Raw genomic sequence first — 15,268 nt, 5'->3', positions numbered from 1 at the left:
CTGTCAGAAATATGGGGTATGAGAGGAGGGAGGTAAAGCCTAGGAAGGCTGAATGTTTTGGGTTGATGACAAATAGCAAAAAAAACACACAAAAAAACAAAAAACAACAATGAAAATGTTTAAACTGATTTTTGCTTTCAGTATACTGTGTAGCTGAAAGGTTTTCATTTCTGACAATTGCGTGCTGTGATCAATTCTTGTTTCCTGAATAAAGCTATCTGAATTTGTTGAAAACTTGTGTTTCTGAACTGGAGCTTGGCAGTTCTGGAACTAAACCAGTTTTATTTTTTAGGGGGGAAGGCTTAGAGGGAAAAAGTAGGAGGAAAATGTCTCCAACAGTATCCCTTTACCCCACAGAAGTCAGGATAGGCAAATATGTGAAGAGATTTCACTGCATTTAAAATATTTAATCATATCATTTTCTCCCACTCTGAAACTCTCCAATATGAAGCATTACTACTAATGCTTCAGGGTGTGGGGTTACAGCCTGTGTTGGACAGGATCACACTCCCCCTGCAGACACAGGCTAGCAGTCTCACAGTCTGCTGGTGCTTCTGGACTCATCGCTTACGCTGGAATCCCAGGTCAAGAGCTCCTTTGCAGAGTTTAAACTTGTGCGCCAGCTGTGCCCATACCTTAAGATGCCAGAATTGGCCACAGTAGCCCACACCTTAGTCACATCCCGCTTGGACTACTGCAACGCTCCCTATGTGGGGCTGCCTTTGAAGACAGTTTGGGAGATTCATCTGGTACAGAGATCGGCAGCCAGATCACTAAACAGAGCACTAAACAGAGCAGACAACTCCCATGTTGCGGCAGCTCCACTGACTGCTGATCTGCAAATTTTAAATTTTGTAGTGAACCTACGGGTGCTCATGTTTTTATGGTTAGAAATAATTTGTTTTATGGTGAGATACAATTTTATAATGTTACTGTTTGTATAATTTTGGGTTCTTTTAATAATTGATGGCTTGATCTTGGGTTGTTTTGGGATTGGGTGGATCATGAATGTATTTATTTTTGCACTTGTGGTGAGGTATTTAATGTTTACCTCTATGTTTTTTATCTGTTGGAATCTGCCCTGAGTCCCCTTGGGGAGCTAGGGCGGAATACAAATAAAGTTATTATTATTATTATTATTATTATTATTATTATTATTATTACTACTGCTACTACTACTACTAAAGGAAAATAGCCTTGCATCTTGTGTAGTTAGTAAATTAACCTCTAAGGGTAGCAGGATACAAAACAGGAATTCCACTGAAAGTTTCAAACATCTTTGTGAACTATCCAACTATCCATCTTCACCACTTTAGCATAACTTCCAATCAATCTGGTCAAATACTGAGTAATGGAGTGATGAATCATACTTGGCAGGGATATATTCATGTCTCCTAAAATATTAAACACACTAGATCATCATTGCAAATTATGGCAAAAGTAATTTAAACAGCAAAGGAGCAGAAAGAGGTTGACGACTGTTAGTGGCTCCCACTGAATTCCACAGGGCAAGTAGATCAACTGCAATCTACGTAACAAAACAATTTCCCCCCCTTTTGAGCCAAAAGAAGTGGAAAGGTAGCAACCATCTCAGCAGTGTTTCTGTATTAACAACCTTTACTTACTTCTGGTCTCCCATATAAACTTGTCTGCCATTTCACTTGGGACCTTGCAGACTATGCTGGTCCTGTTCCCTATTTAAGATTCTTATTTCATATTTTGTCACCTTGACTTTCAAGCCACTCCTTGTCTTTTCACAAATGTAACTGGGAACAGATTTTTCTTCTTTGCACATAGCATATTAGCTAGAGGCAAATTCTAAATAATTCCAGGTGTTTCGAGTAGATGACGCCCCGAATGTTAAATCTCTTCTCTGTAAATGCTAGACATTTTTTTTCTAATGACAAAGTGTTTAGACAGAATATGATATCAAAATACTTGGAATTTATTGTCGCCAAAATAAGTACGAACACAATACATGCTTTGTTTTCCTGAAGAATGAGTTGTGACAAAGAAGTACATTAAAGCAATAAAACTGCCCCCAGACTGGAAACATTTAAGAGCATGGAAACTGAACTATATTAATTCTAAATCATTACAAGTCTAAGTATTGAAGATGACATATGTTGAGTATGCTTTATTCTAAATCAGTGATTCCCAAAGTGGGCGCTACCACCCCCCGGTGGGCGCTGGAGAGATCCAGGGGGGTAGTGATGGCACATATTAGGATGCGGGGGTGGGGCCAGAGGAGGGGCGGGGCCTCTTCCCAAGTGCCGGAGACAGGACTGAGCACCTGAGGCACTTGTTAGGACACACAGGGGATGGAGCTAGAGGAGTGGGTGTGGCTTCTTCCCAAGAGCCCGAGATATGGCTGAGAATCTATACCTCTCCTGAGGCTCTTGTTGGGACACAGAGGGCAGAGTTAGGGAACGAAGCGGGACCTCCTTCCAAGAGCCCGAGACAGGGCTGAGCCTCTATACCTCTCCTGAGAGGCCTTTTAGGACTAAAGGGTGGGGGTAGGGGTGGGGGCAGGGCCTCTTCCCAAGAGCGCGAGACAGGGCTGAGCCTGTGTATACCTCCCCTGAGGCGCTTGTTAGAACATGGGAGCAGGGTATAGAGGTTCAGCCGCGTCAGGCACTTGGGAAGAGGCCCTGCCCCCTTCTCTAGCCCTGCCTCCTGTGTCCTGGAAGGCGCCGCAGGACAGGGATAGAAGCTCAGCCCTGTCTCAGAGCTCGTAACTCCGCCCATCCCAGTCCTGGCCACCCATTTGTGGCCCCGGCCACCTCCCCTCGCAGCCCTGCATCTTGGACTAGGGGAGAGGCTCAGCCCCGCCCTCTTGAGCAAGAGCCACGCCCACCCCTCTAAGCCACGCCCCCTTTCCAGGGGGTGCTGAGTCATATTTTTTCTAGAAAGGGGGCAGCAGGCCAAATAAGTTTGGGAACCACTGTTCTAAATGATCAGGATCAGAAGTGTTTTGAATTTTGTAGAATTTTAGAATACTTGTACAGGAGGTCCACATATACAAGCTTGTGTTTTGTGACTTCAACATGAAAAAACTCTCCTTGGACAAAGGTGAGGGTAAAGGGGGGAATGGGGCTGTAATGAGCTCCCAAAAGCAGCTTCCTCCTTGGATGCCTAATCTATTAGGAACCTTGGCTGCATGGAGACATAAACCTCTCTCCACCAAAAAAAAGTTTGCCTCCTTCCTGCTGAGAGAAGCAATGGAAGTGCTTCTGTCCACATCTCAGCCACCCACATGATCAATTTGTGATTCTGGAGTATTTCAGATTTTGGAATTCCAGATAATGATGCTCAACCTGTAATTTATGTTTGGTTAGTATTTTTCAAAATCAGGCATATAAAAGGCATATATGTCCATATTCATAATTTTAAGGTCAGTTATATGACCATAGTGACAAAATATGCTTAAGAATATATTATGTCCTGTTTTCAAGGAACAGTATTAACTTGCTCAACACCACTAAATTTTAAAATGACTGGCCTCCACCACAAATCAAGATATCTTGTACAGAAAATCAGTAAGTCCTATAATTATGCTTTAATACTTGATTATAAGGCATATTTTAAAACATTTCATAGCTTTTGTTATTGTTGGTTGTCACCTTGAATTCTCCAGACCCATCTATTACAATATCAAGACTCAATGTAGAATAAAGTTGGTGCAAAGGTTTTCAGTTTAGAACTCACAGAAATCCCAGATGAAGGGATGTTTGCTTTCTATGACGCTTTGGCACTATAACTGTCTTTAGACATACTTGTCTCTCTAAATGAAATCTAATAAATGACAAGTTAACCCCTGGTCATGATGTGGTACACAGTCATTTGCTCCTAACAGAAAACAGTGTTCATCTTTGCAAAATAACTGAAATCTAGAGGGCACTTTCATGAGCCTTCTAAGGTCTTATGAGAAAATGAAGTCTTGTCATCTAAAGTCAAATGCTCCTTCTTCACTGCTCCCTAGGTCAGACCTTGCTTCTAATCATCCTAGCAAACTGTATATAAATAGACATATACAGCTGTCCAAAACAATGGGTTATGCTCCTCTTAAAGCAACAATACTTGGAAGCTGTGTATCTTTTTCCAATTATCACCTGACCTCATATGAATGCCATTTTAAGAATTTTACCCTGGTAATATAAAAATGTTGTCACATCACAGAATGTGCCAATTCACTATCCTCACTCACCATTATCAAAAAAGAAATTTTATTATGATAAACTGGAGAATGTTTTGTTTATCTTCCATCTTTCACCTGAAGCCTGTTCTGCTATCTTTGGTTGTGTTGATATTTTGTTGTTGCATGCCTTCAAATCACTTCTGACCTATGGTGACACTAAAACAAACATATCACAAGTTTTCTGGGCTGCTATGTCAATAAAGGAAATTGTTCTTTTAAATAAATCACAATTCTAGTGCAGAAAAATGATCACATGCAGTAGAGAAAGTAAAGATTATAAATGAGCAAAATATGAAACTGAATGCTGATGTTTACAGCTGGAGAAGAGACATCTACTGCCAAACAAGACACTGCGATGTAACTATCCTGGAGTCTAGCAGTCTCCTAGATACAGACTCAGAGACAGAGAAATTGGTGTTGCCAACAGAGAGAACGTGAACCAAAGCATCACTGTGAAACCAGAGACCACTGAACTAAGGTATTCCAGTCTCTTAAGTCTGAGGCCCTTGAGCCTACCAACATCCGCCATTTTGGGAATTAACTCCAGCAGTCTACCAGGATCCCGATCTTCAAGAATTTTATAACCCATGGAGCCAGAGTACCAAATCCCACAGTGCACTTCTTCTAACTGGAGCAAACTACAGGGCGCGTTCTACGCCTCTGTTTAAAGAGCTCCACTGGCTGCCGTTTGTTTTCCAGGCCCAATTCAAGGTGCAGGTTCTGACTTACAAAGCCCTAAACGGTTTGGGACCCGCCTACCTTAGAGACCGCATTTCCCCCTATGAACCTGCACGATCCCTTCGCTCTTCGGGGGAGGCCCTCCTCTCGCTTCCACCACTTTCGCAGTCGCGGTTGGTGGGGACGAGAGAGAGGGCCTTCTCCGTCGTGGGCCCCCGGCTTTGGAACTCGCTCCCTAGGGAGATCAGGCAGGCACCCACCCTCCTCTCCTTCTGGAAAAGCCTTAAAACCTGGCTCTTCCAAAAGGCCTTCGAGGATCAATCTTTTGCAGGTTGATTCATCTGCCCACTCATCAACAGTGTGCCTGGTCAAATTACTTGCACTTTTACTGGTGACTCTGCCATTAAACTACCTCTCCCTTGTGTTGTTTTTTGTACTTTGGCCCAGATCTGTTTTTAGCCTCCTGTTTTTAATATTTGGATGTAGTACACTGATTTTTACGCCTGTTTTTTGATGTCGATGTTTATCGATGTGGAATTTTGTTTTACTGTTTTATGATTGCTGTATTGACGTCGGGCATGGCCCCATGTGAGCCGCTCCAAGTCCCTTTGGGGAGATGGGGCGGGATATAAAAATAAAGTTGTTATTATTATTATTATTATTATTATTATTATTATTATTATTATTATTATTATTATTATTATTATGTGTGCTAGATCCAACCTACAATTCCCATCTGCTCTCAGCAGCTCAGCTAAAGGTGAAGCATTTCATGATTTATAGCCCAGACCAATGTAGGTCAAAGCTTTTTCCTTTAAAGCTTTCCACTTTGGAGACAGAGATGGAAAACATCAGGATAGGAGTATAGAATAATTCAGGACCTCATCATATTGGCCTCCAAAATCGCTACAAATGACTCACATCGCCCAACTTATCAGAAACCCCATTCCAGTCGGGGAAGGGTCCGCTGTCCAGCTTTCCCCCATTGTTGCCAATGCAACATAGGAAACCCCTCGTCTTGTCTCCGCAGTGGCATATGCCGGTTCAGCTGTAGTTTAGCCACGGGGTCCTGCTAGAAGTAGCTGTATGTCATAGGATGGGAGCTGGCGGGCTCCGTGGCTAAACATGGAATGGGAGCTGCTGTGGCTCCATGGTTGAACCAGCATATGCCACCGAAAATAGCCCCGTCTGATGAGCTCATATGTCTACTATCAAATCTTATAGGAAGAAGTTGTTCACTTAGAGCCCTCCTTAATGCTGTGACATCTGGTCTGCCTTGTGAGCTCATCCTTCAGAGCTGAATGTAGTATCTGAAAAAGAAGAGTAATTTGCGAGTAGTCTCTGTGCCATCAGAGAAAATGGTGCTGTAGCTAGTAGGGTGAAAATTATTTTATGTGGTCATGACAGGCATGTATGTCATCACAAAATAAGGGATTGAAAAGGGTAAAAAGAGAAGTGGATAGAAAAACAGCTGCAAAATAGAACTGGTGGAAAGTGCCATCCCTAATGGGAGCAAGAGTGGCGTAAAAGGTCACAATGGAGCCAATAAATCATTGGCTCACTCTATCTCAGTCATGCCTGAATTGACCAAGGAAAGGCTTCCTTAGGAATGACCCCAAGTATTAAATCATGTCTAATTATATGTCTTTCAAATTAACCACTGGCCCATATGATACTTATGACTTGGAAGTCTAATGAAATGAAATAGACTGAAATAGAATATGCAGTTCTGCTAGGTAAAAACAAAGCATATTCCCTTATCAATAAAAAGGGAAATTCTATTTCTTGATAGAACATTATTTTTGTTTTACAGGTTTTTGTTTCTTTTGGTAGTGGTGGTGGCTGTTGTTATTTAAGATGACAGCTCTGCCAAAGACTCCAAAGCTTCTGGGTCTAATGTTACTTACAACTGGAAGACTTTGCAGTCTGACCTTGAGTTACATTCATCGCTTGGAGGTTTGTATCACTCAATTGTACAACTTCTTATGATAAACAAAGAGTGCACTCCAGCCATGTTAATAGGGGTTTTTAGAAATGAAAAAAACATCACTGAGTTTCAAACCATTGCTTCAAAGCAGATCTGCACGATCCCTTCAGTGAATTTAAATTATTCTAATAGTTACACTTGGTGAGATCCTAGTGAGGGCTGGGAAAAAAGTTTTGTCAAACTATGTAATGATGCTCCAGCCATTCCATAAATAGAACCAAGTGGTGGTTGATTTTAATTTCATCATTAGTGATATGTGTGAACTCACCCATCATAGTTACAGCAAAAGTAGCAATTGCAATTATATGGCTCACACTTTCCCCAGGCAATCTCATAATGCAAATTACGGTTTACAACTGTAAGCACCCATTTTCTCCTCTGTGTTTTGCAGTGTATTTTGGGGAACAAGGATTAACTCAAATAAAGAAAAAAAGTGCTGGTACTATAAGGCTAAGTTATAAATTAACTTACACAAGACCTCAGACATGGACTGAATAATAATGAAGAAAAATTATACTACAGATATTTGCTTCTGATTTGAACAATATCATTAAAGTAGTTTTAGGAACATTGAAAGTATACTTTCAGCTCAAGTGTCTGCAGTTCCTCATCTCTGAGAAAGGCAATGGCAATCTATCCACCTCAAACAAATGTCCCTTGACTGTCCTTGAACAAGTCTAAAAATCTGCAGTCTCATCTACTAAAACAAAAACAAGTATTTACTGTATTTTCCATTTGAATTTTTTTCTACTTCCCTCCTCACATAGCTATTTTTAAATATTGTTGGGTGTAAATAAGGCTTAAAACAATGCAAGCAACATTAATAAAGTTGCCAGTAATTCTTAACTTAGTCACGGAGCACTGAAAATCATTTAAGATATACTGTCTGCTCGCTCTTTCCCAGCAATGATAAAAATAAATAAGAAAACTGAATAGTAAATGTATCATCAAAAGATAAAATAAGATTATTATGAAAAGGCTATATTACCATCATGATGTATATTTTCAGCGTTACACATTTTCTATCTGAAATCAGATCTGTGATTGCAGCATTGATTTTCTTAGAGGGCATAATCAAAGCCTGCTGTGTTTAGATTCCCAATGTCTTATCTGTTGATGACATTTTCATCTTTGCTAGCACTAAAATACCCTTGCTTGTTGTGATCAGAATGATATCTGTGGAACGAAAGCCATTTAGTATCTTGAAACACAGAGAAAGAGAAGATGTCAAATGTTGAGGTGTCTGCAGAACCATTGCTTTGATCTAGAGGTAAAAATGTGATTGTTTAGCAGGTGCATCCCCATAAACCTCTGCTGGTGCTCATCTAAGTCAAGAGCCCTATGGGAATGTCTGGCCATGCTGAATTATTAATGTAATGGAAGTTTCCTATGGAAACAGATGTTTCCAGTTTCTTGTTATATCGTCTGAAAAATAAGCAAATTAAAAACATCTCAAGATTCAGGTCCAGGAAAGCTAGATTTGAAATATCATGCTTGGAAATAAACATGAAACTATAACAAAATACACTGATGTGTGAGACATACTTATTTCATAAACCAAAGGATACTCAGCAGTTTCCTAAAACCCTACACAAAATTAAAACTCCATACATCCAGATATCTCTAAAATATACGAGTCCTCCACATCCATGAATTCAATCATCCGCGATGTAAAAAAAATTAATTGCCAAAAGTAAAACTTGCTTTAGGTGTTTATACTTGCAAAAACAGATATGGAGGAAAGTAGATGAAGTCCCCAAATATATAATTAGATATGACCCGCAGAATTAGCCATGCAATACTACTTCCAGCTGCTATATATTGTTGTCAAGACTGAACAGTGAATAGTGTAGTTTTGAAAGATCTTTAATACAGTTTGACACTAACTGGCACAGTGCAATGCTATGAAATCCTGAGATTTGTAGTTTTGTGAGGCAGCAGACCTTTTTAGCAGAGAAGGCTAAGAATCTTGTAAAAGCGCAACTCCCAGTATTCCATAGCATTAAGACATGGCAATTAAAGTGGTGCATTAATTCTACAGGTCAGATGAACCCTAAACATTTTCTAACTTTTTGACTACATTCTCCATTGCGATTAATGATTTAGCTTTGGCACACAAAATCGTTAACTATATCTTGTCTCCATTATCCATTTTAGAATTATGTAAATCTTCTTATGTAAATCCATTTTCCAAACAATTTCCTTATATTGTTGATTTAAACATCAAAGACTACAATTTTTTGAAACACAGCAACATCTCATTCTTGGTTATAGGGATTTAGATTGTCAACGTATTTCATCTGTTTCATGTAAGAATTCAATGGGGGGTTTTTTCTCCTCACCGGACAAGATTACAGGAATTTTAAAGCATTTTACATTATTTTTCATGTTTTGTATCTTTTGTAAGTACTTTTATAAAAAATTGTGAAAAAATGGTTTTGCACTGAAAATGTTGCTTTTGCATAAACTATTTATGTAACAACAGAATGTGAGGTTACCTTCTCCTAACGCTTGTCATTATCTCTTGCTCAAGGATGAAAAATCTTGCACAGCTGTAAAATTCAAATAAGGACGCTGCAGGATACTTGCATTGTAGTTATAGTTGCATATCTCCCTAAGCAGTTACTCTCAACTCAAGAACGGAAAATGGATAGGAAAAAAGATTGAAAGATGGTCTTAAAGCTAACCTTAAAAACTGTGGCTTAGACACCGAGAACTGGGAAGCCCTGGCCCTTGAATGTTCTAACTGGAGGTCAGCTGTTACCAAGAGGAAGGTGCATCAAGTCAACCTGACCAAGACTGCCTTCCACCTGAAAATTGATGTCCTCATTGCAAAAGAACATATAGGTCAAGAATAGGTCTCTACAGTCACCTACAGACCCATCGCCAAGACCCTAGTCTTGGAAGGCAATCATACTCAGACACAAGGGATCGCAAATAATGTGTAGTTCTGTATTGACTGATTCTGATAAAAATGTATGGAAATAATCTTGATCTGGTAGGTGAAGAATAAAAAACCCACCAATATAGACATGATGGTTTGGACACTTGGCTAACAGCTGGAGCTAAGCAGTATCCTGGCAGTTGGGCTCAGCCTTCGACGAAATGTCTCTCTTAGTGAAACCAGTTTTGACATACTACCTCCTTGGTTAAACTTTGCATATGTTTTTTGTTACCTTTTTAATCAATTTCATAACTCTGATGTATGCTTTAGTCCCATTATTTAAGATGATGTGTTTGCATATATGCACCTGATCATAATCTCTCTATCACACATACACACATTGTCCTTATTGCTGTTGTGGCGTTCCTTTAAGTCATTTCCAACTTTATGGTGACCTTTAGGTTAACTGATCACAGGATTTTTGGCAAGATTTGTTCAGAGGGGGGAATTTCCATTGCTTTTGTTTTCCTCTGAGATAAAGCATTGCCCAAGGTCCCTTGTTGGAATTCATGACCAAGTGGGGATTTGAACCCAGGTGACTCAGAGTCCTAATCCAAAACTCAAACCATTGCATACTAACTCATACATGTACATGGTACTGTTGTAAATTTGCCTGTGATCTTAAAAAATATAATAAAGTAATTCATTTAACTCTGGAAATCCAATGTCCAGGAAAATATTGTTAGCTTGACATTCAGAGATAAAGGGTTTGTACTACGTTTCTCTATATTACGTTTCTCCATATCTTCAATAAACAGTTTACTAAATAATCCATGGCAGCCTATCTTATAGCAGAGCACTCTAAAAGCCTCACATCCCAGGTGGCTGAATCACCAGCCTTGTGGGAAGAAAGTGCAATTGAACAGCCTCTAGAATTGATTGCTTTTCCATGCTGCAGTGTTTTGCAGGACAAAATGCCAATTTTATTCTTATGGTGCAGATTGTCAGAATTTGAAAGATTTGAAACAGATGCAATTGCTAAAGACTGTTTAAAAAGGCAATCTTGGAACACAACGTTGGGACCTCCTGTCTGAGAAACAGAGGGCCAACACTATCTTAGGCATGAGCAAGTGGTTCAGCAATTTTAAAATATTACTCCACAAAATACCGTTTCTTTTGATGATACTGCACCAAACAAGCACAAGCAAGTTTTGGCAATTAATCCAGCTAGCCCTGGGAATTTTCAACCCCCACCTCATTAAAACTCTTCTTTCTCCAACAAGAACCATCTAGTTTGAATCTGTAGGTTGCACTATTCAACTGGAAAAATCTTGTAGAAAAATCACATGGCAATCTCCCCTCTGCTCCTCTAGATGCTCTGTGTTTCCCACTTTTTGTTCCATCTATGGTGCTAACAGTGTTTCATCTCTGGGTGCTACCTGGCACTGAATAGCACAGCATGTTTAGAAGCAAGATTCACAAGAGACCGAGTGGAGACAGAAAGGAACAGCAGCCAGAACAGTGGCCTGGATTCTCATCTGTCTGCATGGAAGGAAAATACAGCCAGCTCTTCTTCTCTTTTTTCCCCAGGAAGCCCTGCTGTTCAGAATAACAGTATAGTGTTTATGGAGATAATCACAGTTCACCATGTAGGGATCTGTATTTCGCAGGTCAATCAGACGGACTGGTTAGGCTACAAGCAATAAGTAATGTTTTCCCATCCCCATCCTATGCTACTGAATCACACAGTAGCTATAATGAATCCACTATTGCCCTGAAGACTTACTGTATTTTCAATAAATATAAAGTAGCAGCTGTTGTAGCCAGCATTTTGTTTCAAGAGAAAAATGCTAGTGAACATTTGTTTCAAGAAATCTACAAAGTAGGTTTCCTAGTTCCTTTATCCAGCCGCAAAATAAACTGCGCATTGCCCTGCATAAATAAGAACACTCTCATTTTCCAGCGTAACTCTCCATCCATTTCTGTAATTGAAGTGCTATTAATATGGTAGTAACTATAGTTAATCATTTCTATAATGATTAATCAGCATTTCCCGGCATGCAAAGGGCTTTACATTTTTAATCACTCATCATTATGATATGTAGCGGGCCCATAGCTAATTGGGAAAACTTCATGGGGGTGTGGGGGTGGGAGGGGAAGGGAGCTAGAGCCCTCCTTTTCCCGAAAATCCCCACTGCCACAGAAATAAGATGTGTGCTTTTGATGTTGGAGCCATCCCTTAGATGTATTGTTGGGTATTTTTTGAGCATTTACATATTCTGAATAGATAAGCTTTATTCAGGACAATTGCATAAAGACCTTATATTTCTCCCATTCTACTTATCTTGGACTTCTCAGACAGCATCTTAGTGAAACCGCAGAAATACAGGAAGTGAATTACATTGTTCTCTTTCAAATGCATTCTGCTCATGGGCCAATTCCTATAGCTTTTGAGCCTTCCTCCCCATATTTATCTACTTTCTTCTGCATCCCTTCAGTGGCTGCTTTCCCCCATCATTTGATCCCTTGTCTTTTCACAGTTATTTTTTTCATGCTGCCTCTGGTATTTAATCAGTCCTGTTTCCGCATAAAATAGAATAACACACACATGCATACATACACTTTCTCTCTGCTTCGCATCCAGTAGATAAAGACAGCACCAGCCTCTCTTCTCACTGACATTGTCTCTAGTAGGTATAGATCTGCCCAAATCTATTCACTTTCCCTGTGTGGTTCTTTCTTGTGGCTGATAATCTTCCTTCTTGTTGAAGAAATTCAAAATGCTCTTTCCAGAGCTTAGCAAGCTGAAGGCAGGGCTATTAACATTGGGTTACTGCACACGTCCCCATAAACTGGTCATAATATGCTACTTATCAAAATGGAAGACAATTGATCAGACAGGATCCTCACTCAGCTGGCTCCAAGCAGATAATAATTTGAGTTTCTGAAAGTGGTATGGCCATGCCCTGGACGGCTGAGGCAGAATAGTGAGATGGAGAAAGGGAATCAAGGTGTTTTCAGACAATCAGTTTAAAAACCTGAAACTGTTTTTAAACAAGCCCCAAGAAAAGTCAGACAGTTAAATAGAATCTCATACAGTTTTCAAGAAATTCATATGATGGCCTTTTGGGAGAGAAATGAACCCCCTTGCCAATTTCAGATTGATTTACAGCTGGGCTGTAGCACAGCTGGTAAATCACCAGCAGTAATAAGACCTACCAACCGAAAAGTGGCCAGTTCAAAGCCCGGTCGGGGTGAGCACCCAACCATCAAGACCAGCTCACTGTTTACCTAAGCAGTTTGAAAACAGCTTATAAACTGTAAGTAGAGAAATTAGGTACCGCAAACTGCGGGGGAGGTATTTTACAACTTCATAAATAACAAGACCAGAAATGCGATGACCAAGAGCAAGGTGGAAGGAGGAAGTCCTGATGGTTCTTTGTCATGGAGAATGGAGCAACAGCACCCCCTGTGACTGAATCTGAGAGCAATTTCAACCTCCAAGGCACCAAAAAACTGGACTTCAAGACAACATACCTCCTTTGGTCTGTCTTGTCTTGTCCTGTCCTGTCTCCAAATGGCATTGAATGTTTGCCGTGTATGTGTACTGTGATCCGCCTTGAGTCTCCTTGGGGAGATAGGGAGGAATATAAGAAAAGTGTTGTTATTATTATTATTATTATTATTATTATTTATGTGAACAGGTCAGACTCCATCAACAAGCCCATAAACTAGGACATGTGAAGTGCAATGAATTTGGGTATATACCAGATTATATCAATCCATTTTTTAAAACAGTGTATTTAGGAGGACAGTCAAAATTAACAAGAGCTCCATGGTTGTCTATTGTAACACAAACAATTACTAGACTTGCAGAACTTTAAAGACTAAGACAAAATTGGTTATGTCACAAGATTTCATGGACTGGAATCTATTTCATGATACAGTTATAAGCATCTGAAGAAGAGAACTTTAATCCATGGAAGCTTATGGGATAATACACACAATAGTCTTTGCACTCTGCACTAAGGCTGCATCTGCTCTGAAGAATCAGTGCAGTTCTACACTGCTTTAACTGTCATGGCTCAGTGCTATGGAATTGTGAGTTGTAGTTTGACGAGGCACCTGCATGCTTTGGTAGAAAAGGCCAAGGGCCTTCTGAAATGGCAGCTGCTAGTATTTCATAGCACTAAGCCACAGAAGTGAAAAAGGGGTCAAAACACATTAATTCTTCAGAGCAGATGCAGCCTAAATGGTGTAAATTAAGTACACCTGTTTGTGTGTGTCCAGAGAGGTTATTTGTTAAGTTTGCTTGGCTTCAAAAAGCTTTGTTTTGCAAAGGCTGCACATCATTTTTAAAAAAGAAGAATGCCAGAAAAATGAGAAGATGTGCATATTCTAAGAAAATTTAGCATGTATTAATTGAGTTAAATTATCTAAAGCCTGTACCATGACAAAAGTTTAAAGAGCACCATAACAACAACAACAACAACAACAACAACAATCTTCAGAATGAAGGCATAGTTTAAGAAAGCCTAGCATTTATTTATTGACTTAGCTTATGTAAAGACTGCCCCATAACAAAAGGTTAAAATAATACCATAATAATAACAACAATATGCTTCAGAAGGAAAGAACAGTATAAGAAACCCCAGCATTGACTTAGCTTATCTATTGTCTACCCCATAACAAAAGTTTAAAATAATACCATAGTAGAGGAAGAAGTTTCAGAAGGAAGGAATACTCTAAGAAAACCTAACAGTTTTCCTTCTTAGAAGGGGGTTGGACTGGATGGCTCGTGAGGTCTTTCCAGCTCTAGGATTCTATGATTCTATATTGTCTTAGCGATACAGTTCCATTATCCAGGTGGAGCAGCTTACAACAGTGTAAACAACAGAACTATCTATCTATACACATAATAAAAGTGAAAATGTGTATATATGCATGTGACAGGGGTGTCTGCTTGCAGAGACAGTCTCCGGCCTCCACAAACAGCTTTAACCTCACTGCAGATTACAGTGAGCACCAGATCCCAGTGTTCCTTTCTCTCTCCATTGGTATGGAATTTGCATGACCCCGCCCACTGCCTCTCCTTTAACCCTTTTCTATTCTTTTCTATGGCACACAGCAACTGAATATACTAGAGAGAGGTTTGGGGTTAATTCATCATAATTTATACGAGTTGTAGGGATTGGGATGTAAAAAAAAACAAAAACTAATGCAATGCTTTTGGGTTGGAAAAATTAATTCACTTTCACCATAATTGGGATGTATAGTTCACCTGCAATCTAAGAGCACTCTGCACCTCACCAACGATGGACCTGGAACTAACTTGGCACACAGACCCAACATGGCCAACTGCATACTGGCAGGGTTTGGGGGTGATTGACTTTGACATCCAAGAGTTATAGTTCACCCGTATTCAGAGAACACTGAACCTACCTGATGACAAATCTGGCCCAAACCTGGCACTCTAATTCAACATGGCCAACTGGAAATAGTGGTAGACTTTGGGGGGTGA

At 39.9% G+C, this 15,268-nt stretch overlaps 1 long non-coding RNA gene across 2 annotated transcripts in view; it reads right to left on the bottom strand.

Moving 5' to 3' along the window:
* LOC103278542 (uncharacterized) overlaps positions 1-15,268 on the bottom strand; it is an 84,387-nt gene that overhangs the window by 68,143 nt on the left and 976 nt on the right. The window contains exon 2 of one of the 2 annotated variants that reach the window (XR_010006026.1): positions 13,285-13,375. This is a non-coding gene — a long non-coding RNA (uncharacterized LOC103278542). Of the gene's footprint in view, positions 1-12,367; positions 13,255-13,284; positions 13,376-15,268 lie in introns of those variants that run through there. The other variant, XR_010006027.1, reaches the window with a different exon arrangement.

Source organism: Anolis carolinensis, chromosome 4 (genome assembly GCF_035594765.1).
Source record: "Anolis carolinensis isolate JA03-04 chromosome 4, rAnoCar3.1.pri, whole genome shotgun sequence".
Taxonomy (NCBI): domain Eukaryota; kingdom Metazoa; phylum Chordata; class Lepidosauria; order Squamata; family Dactyloidae; genus Anolis; species Anolis carolinensis.
The sequence above is the reverse complement of the archived record's forward strand: the minus strand, read 5'-3'. Positions and strand labels throughout refer to the sequence as shown.